Source organism: Paroedura picta, chromosome 4 (genome assembly GCF_049243985.1).
Source record: "Paroedura picta isolate Pp20150507F chromosome 4, Ppicta_v3.0, whole genome shotgun sequence".
Taxonomy (NCBI): Eukaryota; Metazoa; Chordata; class Lepidosauria; order Squamata; family Gekkonidae; genus Paroedura; species Paroedura picta.
In genome coordinates, this window is record NC_135372.1 from 25,513,874 (window position 1) to 25,521,467 (window position 7,594).

A 7,594-nucleotide genomic window follows, 5' to 3' on the forward strand; every position below is an offset into this window, starting at 1 on the left:
CCATGGGATGTAGAAATATTTTTTTGACATTTTATTTCCTTGTAAAAACAGGTAAATCAATAGGGATTTTTGTATGGATAAGTACCCAGTGAACGTTTCGTTTAGCTTTATATATTGTTCCGGGTGGGCGTTGTATTGGTTTTTCGGAAGTGTTAGACCAGTGGGAGAAAAACGGAAGTGGCTTGGAAAGGCCATAGGATGTAGAAATATTTTTTTCACATATTATTTCCTTGTAAAAACAGGTAAATCAATAGGGATTTATCGTACGGATAAGTACCCAGTGAACGGTTCGTTTAGCTTAATATATTGTTCCGGGTGGGCGTTGTATTGGTTTTTCGAAAGTGTTAGACCTGTAAGAGAAAAATTTAAATGGTTGGGAATGGCCATGGGATATAGAAATATTTTTTTCACATTTTATTTCCTTGTAAAAAGAGGTAAATCAAGAGGAATTTTCTTACGGACAAGTACCCAGTGAACGGTTCGTTTAGCTTTATATATTGTACCGGGTTGGCGTTGTATTGGTTTTTCGGAAGTGTTAGACCTGCGGGAGAAAAACCGAAGTGGCTGGGAAAGGCCATGGGAAGTAGAAATATTTTTTTCAAATTTTATTTCCTTGTAAAAACAGGTAAATCAATAGGGATTTTCGTACGGATAAGTACCCAGTGAACGGTTCGTTTAGCTTTATATATTGTTCCGGGAGGGCGTTGTATTGGTTTTTCGGAAGTGTTAGACCTGTGGGAGAAAAACGGAAGTGGCTGGGAAAGGCCATGGGATGTAGAAATATTTTTTTGACATTTTATTTCCTTGTAAAAACAGGTAAATCAATAGGGATTTTTGTATGGATAAGTACTCAGTGAACGGTTCGTTTAGCTTTATATATTGTTCTGAGAGGGCGTTGTATTGGTTTTTCGGAAGAGTTAGACCTGTGGGAGAAAAACTGAAGTGGCTGGGAAAGGCTATGGGATGTAGAAATATTTTTTTCACATTTTATTTCCTTGTAAAAAAAGGTAAATCAATAGGGATTTTCGTACGGATAAGTACCCAGTGAACGGTTCGTTTAGCTTTATATTTTGTTCCCGGTGGGCGTTGTATTGGTTTTTCGGAAGAGTTAGACCTGTGGGAGAAAAACGGAAGTGGCTGGGAAAGGCAATTGGATGTAGAAATATTTTTTTCACATTTTATTTCCTTGTAAAAAAAGGTAAATCAATAGGGATTTTCGTACGGATAAGTACCCAGTGAACGGTTCGTTTAGCTTTATATATTGTTCCTGGAGGGCGTTGTATTGGTTTTTCGGAAGTGTTAGACCTGTGGGAGAAAAACGGAAGTGGCTGGGAAAGGCCATGGGATGTAGAAATATTTTTTTGACATTTTATTTCCTTGTAAAAACAGGTAAATCAATAGGGATTTATCGTACGGATAAGTACCCAGTGAACGGTTTGTTTAGCTTTATATATTGTTCCGGGTGGGCGTTGTATTGGTTTTTTGGAAGTGTTAGACCTGTAAGAGAAAAATTTAAATGGTTGGGAAAGGCCATGGGTTGTAGAAATATTTTTTTCACATTTTATTTCCTTGTAAAAACAGGTAAATCAATAGGGATTTTCGTACGGATAAGTATCCAGTGAACAGTTCGTTTAGCTTTATATATTGTTCCGGGAGGGCGTTGTATTGGTTTTTCGGAAGTGTTAGACCTGTAAGAGAAAAATTTAAATGGTTGGGAAAGGCCATGGGACGTAGAAATATTTTTTTGACATTTTATTTCCTTGTAAAACAGGTAAATCAATAGGGATTTTCGTACGGATAAGTACCCTTTGAACGGTTCGTTTAGCTTTATATATTGTTCCGGGTGGGCGTTGTATTGGTTTTTCGGAAGTGTTAGACCTGTGGGAGAAAAACTCAAGTGGCTGGGAAAGGGTATGGGATGTACAAATATTTTTTTGACATTCTATTTCCTTGTAAAAACAGGTAAATCAAAAGGGATTTTCGTACGGATAAATATCCAGTGAACGGTTCGTTTAGCTTTATATATTGTTCCGGGAGGCCGTTGTATTGGTTTTTCGGAAGTGTTAGACCTGTAAGAAAAAAATTTAAATGGTTGGGAAAGGCCATGGGATGTAGAAATATTTTTTTGACATTTTATTTCCTTGTAAAAACAGGTAAATCAATAGGGATTTATCGTACGGATAAGTACCCTTTGAACGGTTCGTTTAGCTTAATATATTGTTCCAGGTGGGCGTTGTATTGGTTTTTCGGAAGTGTTAGACCTGTAAGAGAAAAATTTAAATGGTTGGGAATGGCCATGGGATATAGAAATATTTTTTTCACATTTTATTTCCTTGTAAAAACAGGTAAATCAATAGGGATTTACGTACGGATAAGTACCCAGTGAACTGTTCGTTTAGCTTTATATATTGTTCCGCGAGGGCATTGTATTGGTTTTTCGGAAGTGTTAGACCTGTGGGAGAAAAATGGAAGTGGCTGGGAAAGGCCATAGGATGTAGAAATATTTTTTTCACATTTTATTTCCTTGTAAAAACAGGTAAATCAATAGGGATTTTCGTACGGATAAGTACCCAGTGAACGGTTCGTTTAGCGTTATATATTGTTCCGGGTGGGAGTTGTATTGGTTTTTCAGAAGTGTTAGACCTGTGGGAGAAAACCTGAAGTGGCTGGGAAAGGCCATTTGATGTACAAATATTTTTTTCACATTTTATTTCCTCGTAAAATCAGGTAAATCAGTAGGGATTTTAGTTCGGATAAGTACCCAGTGAACAGTTCGTTTAGCTTTATATATTGTTCCGGGTGGGCGTTGTATTGGTTTTTCGGAAGTGTTAGACCTGTAAGAGAAAAATTTAAATGGTTGGGAATGGCCATGGGATATAGAAATATTTTTTTTCACATTTTATTTCCTTGTAAAAACAGGTAAATCAATAGGGATTTACGTACGGATAAGTACCCAGTGAACTGTTCGTTTAGCTTTATATATTGTTCCGCGAGGGCGTTGTATTGGTTTTTCGGAAGTGTTAGACCTGTGGGAGAAAAACGGAAGTGGCTGGGAAAGGCCATAGGATGTAGAAATATTTTTTTCACATTTTATTTCCTTGTAAAAACAGGTAAATCAATAGGGATTTTCGTACGGATAAGTACCCAGTGAACGGTTCGTTTAGCGTTATATATTGTTCCGGGTGGGAGTTGTATTGGTTTTTCAGAAGTGTTAGACCTGTGGGAGAAAACCTGAAGTGGCTGGGAAAGGCCATTTGATGTACAAATATTTTTTTCACATTTTATTTCCTCGTAAAATCAGGTAAATCAGTAGGGATTTTAGTTCGGATAAGTACCCAGTGAACAGTTCGTTTAGCTTTATATATTGTTCCGGGTGGGCGTTGTATTGGTTTTTCGGAAGTGTTAGACCTGTAAGAGAAAAATTTAAATGGTTGGGAAAGGCCATGGGATGTAGAAATACATTTAAAACTGCTCTCTTTGGCCAATCTACACATTTTGCATGGTACCAACTTGGATATATCAGGAGGTGCTTATACTTACCTATCAACTTATCGAGCTAGCATGATTGATTACATCACAGTCTCATCTGATTTACTTAACCTAGTAGCCAAGTTTGAGGTTGTTGATAGCTTGTTAAGTGACCACTGCCCACTGAGACTAACACTTAAAACTACTGGCAGTAAAATCTTGAAACCAGTTTCTGAATTAGCAGGTTTACCATGTTCTAGGAGACTCAAATGGTCTGACCAGCTTCAATCCAAATTCTCCCAATTTTTTGCAAACCCAGAAACAGAATCTTTGAGGCATGCTATCCTTTAGTCAGATAATGATGCTATCCAAATCTGGGAAGCTATTACTACTCTCCTAAAGCCGTTTCTTGTTAATAACAGACCAATCAAACTTTCACCATATTCAAATAATGGTTGGTTTGACCAAGAGTGTAAAACTCTCAAAAAATATATAACCCACACCATGAGGAAAGCAAGGAGAAATACTAATGAGTTCTGGATGCCCCAACTTTTGTATTTAAGATCACAATACAAAAAATTAATTAAACAAAAATAGCTCGAACATGCCAAATCCTTATGGAAAGAATTAGATCGGGCGGTTTCTGAGAAAAATGACTCACGTTTTTGGGCACTAGTCTCCAATAGTTTAAACACCTGGTCCCATCACCTGGAGGCTCAAATACCAGCTAAAGATTGGGCCCTGCATTTTAGCAAGGTCTTTGGAGCCCATTTGGCTTCACCCCCAACAGCCATGTCACATTTACAACATATCCCTCCTGATCTAACAGATCTCCCAGTTTGGCCCACAGTTTCAGAGGCTGAAATCAAAGGCCTGATCTCCTCATTGACATCTGGTAAGTCCCCAGGGGAAGATCTGATCCCTACAGATCTTTATAAAGCCTTTCCATCATGGTGGTCTCCTATACTAGCAAAAACCTTCTCGCAAATTAACAATACAGGCCAAATCCCCCCTGGATGGAAACTTAGCATTGTTGTGCCCATTTACAAAAAAGGGGACAAATCAGCTCCAAATAACTATAGGCCTATTAGTTTGTTGGACATAGCAGCAAAACTGTACAGTAAGTACTTACTGATTAAGCTGGAGGAATGGGCAGATGAAAATCATATTTTATACCCACATCAAGCTGGATTCAGAAAGGGCTTTAGTACTATTGACCAATGTCAGATACTTCAGCAACTGTTCTATTCAGGGATAAATGGCCCTAAGAAAGTGTTGTACGTTGCATTCGTTGACTTGGCCGCAGCTTTTGATTCTATAGACAGGCAGCGCCTATGGCAAAAATTAGCAGACTTGAACACTGATAGGCGGCTCCTATTTCTGCTGCGGGAGTTGCACTTTGACACTTATGCTCAAATTAGAGTGGGAATTTCTGGCTTCCTAACCAACAAAATTCCAACATGCAAGGGCGTCAAGCAGGGATGTGTGTTGGCTCCCCTGCTGTTTAATTTATACATTAACAACGTTGTAGAAAGACTCTCTGGCCCACAATTTGTTTCTCCCATACTAGGTCAAAAAATATCTATTTTACTTTACGCAGATGACATGGCCCTAATTTCCCTCACAAAAATAGGGATGCAAAGACTACTACAACAACTTGGTGCTTATTGTAAAGAAGAAGGTCTTAAAATAAACTACGATAAGACAAAAGTAATGGTCTTTAGAAAAAGGGCCAAAAAGTTCTCTTGGAGCATATCTGGAAATTCTGTTAGCCAGTGCAACTCATTTAAATATCTGGGTATCACATTTAGTGAGAGGCTGAATTAGAAACTTCATCTGGACACCATTAGAGCCTCTGCAACACGCCTAGTGGGCACTATTCTGAAGTTTTATTATACAACAGGAGGCTTCCTCATCGATCCAGCCCTCAAATTATACAAGTGCAAGGTTATCCCCCATCTTTTGTATGGAGTAGAGGTCTGGGGATGGAAGGAAAACTTCATACCTAGGCTAGAATCTGTTCAAAATATATTCTTAAGGCGAATTCTAGCCCTACCTAGGGGAACTCCGGCTGTTTTGATGAGGGCAGAAACAGGTCGGCCTTCTCTTAGTGCCCGAGTACATTTGGCAATTTTAAAACAGTGGAAAAACCTCAGGTTAGCCAACATAAACAAATTTAGTCATCAGTCCTTTAATATAATGTTATCTAAGGATCCAGCACGGCATTGCCTTATTAATAGCCTTATTGCACGCTACTCCATCCTGATTTACCTGTTTTCACAAGGACATAAACTGTGAAGGCCATGGGATGTAGAAATATTTTTTTCACATTTTATTTCCTTGTAAAAACAGGTAAATCAATAGGGATTTTCGTACGGATAAGTACCCAGGGAACGATTCGTTTAGCTTTATATATTGTTCCGGGTGGGCGTTGTATTGGTTTTTCGGAAGTGTTAGACCTGTAAGCGAAAAATTTAAATGGTTGGGAAAGGCCATGGGATGTAGAAATATTTTTTTGACATTTTATTTCCTTGTAAAACAGGTAAATCAATAGGGATTTTCGTACGGATAAGTACCCTTTGAACGGTTCGTTTAGCTTTATATATTGTTCCGGGTGGGCGTTGTATTGGTTTTTCGGAAGTGTTAGACCTGTGGGAGAAATACTCAAGTGGCTGGGAAAGGGTATGGGATGTACAAATATTTTTTTCAAATTTTATTTCCTTGTAAAAACAGGTAAATCAATAGGGATTTTCGTAGGGATAAGTACCCAGTGAACGGTTCATTTAGCTTTATATATTTTTCCAGGAGGGCGTTGTCTGGGTTTTTCGGAAGTGTTAGACCTGCGGGAATAAAACGGAAGTGGCTGGGAAAGGCCATAGGATGTAAAAATATTTTTTTCACATTTTATTTCCTTGTAAAAAGAGGTAAATCAATAGGGATTTTCGTACGGATAAGTACCCAGTGAACGGTTCGTTTAGCGTTATATATTGTTCCGGGTGGGAGTTGTATTAGTTTTTCGGAAGTGTTAGACCTATGGGAGAAAAACGGAAGTGGCTGGGAATGGCAATGGGATGTAGAAATATTTTTTTCACATTTTATTTCCTTGTAAAAACAGGTAAATCAATAGGGATTTATCGTACGGATAAGTACCCAGTGAACGGTTTGTTTAGCTTTATATATTGTTCCGGGTGGGCGTTGTATTGGTTTTTCGGAAGTGTTAGACCTGTAAGAGAAAAATTTAAATGGTTGGGAAAGGCCATGGGATGTAAAAATATTTTTTTGACATTTTATTTCCTTGTAAAACAGGTAAATCAATAGGGATTTTCGTACGGATAAGTACCCAGTGAACGCTTCGTTTAGCTTTATATATTGTTCCGGGAGGGCGTTGTATTGGTTTTTCGGAAGTGTTAGACCTGTGGGAGAAAAACTGAAGTGGCTGGGAAAGGCCATGGGATGTAGAAATATTTTTTTCACATTTTATTTCCTTGTGAAAACAGGTAAATCAATAGTGATTTTCATAAGGATAAGTACCCAGTGAACGGTTCGTTTAGCTTTATATATTGTTCCGGGTGGGTGTTGTATTGGTTTTTCGGAAGTGTTAGACCTGTAAGAGAAAAATTTAAATGGTTGGGAAAGGCCATTGGACGTAGAAATATTTTTTTCACATTTTATTTCCTTGTAAAAACAGGTAAATCAATAGGGATTTTCGTACGGATAAGTACCCAGTGAACGAATGGTTTAGCTTTATATATTGTTCCGGGTGGGCGTTGTATTGGTGTTTCGGAAGTGTTAGACCTGTAAGTGAAAAATTTAAATGGTTGGGAAAGGCCATGGGATGTAGAAATATTTTTTTCACATTTTATTTCCTTGTAAAAACAGGTAAATCAATAGGGATTTTTGTACGGATAAGTATCCAGTGAACGGTTCGTTTAGCTTTATATTTTGTTCCGGGAGGGCGTTGTATTGGTTTTTCGGAAGTGTTAGACCTGTAAGAGAAAAACTGAAGTCGCTGGGAAAGGCCATGGGATGTAGAAATATTTTTTTCACATTTTATTTCCTTGTGAAAACAGGTAAATCAATAGTGATTTTCATAAGGATAAGTACCCAGTGAACGGTTCGTTTAGCT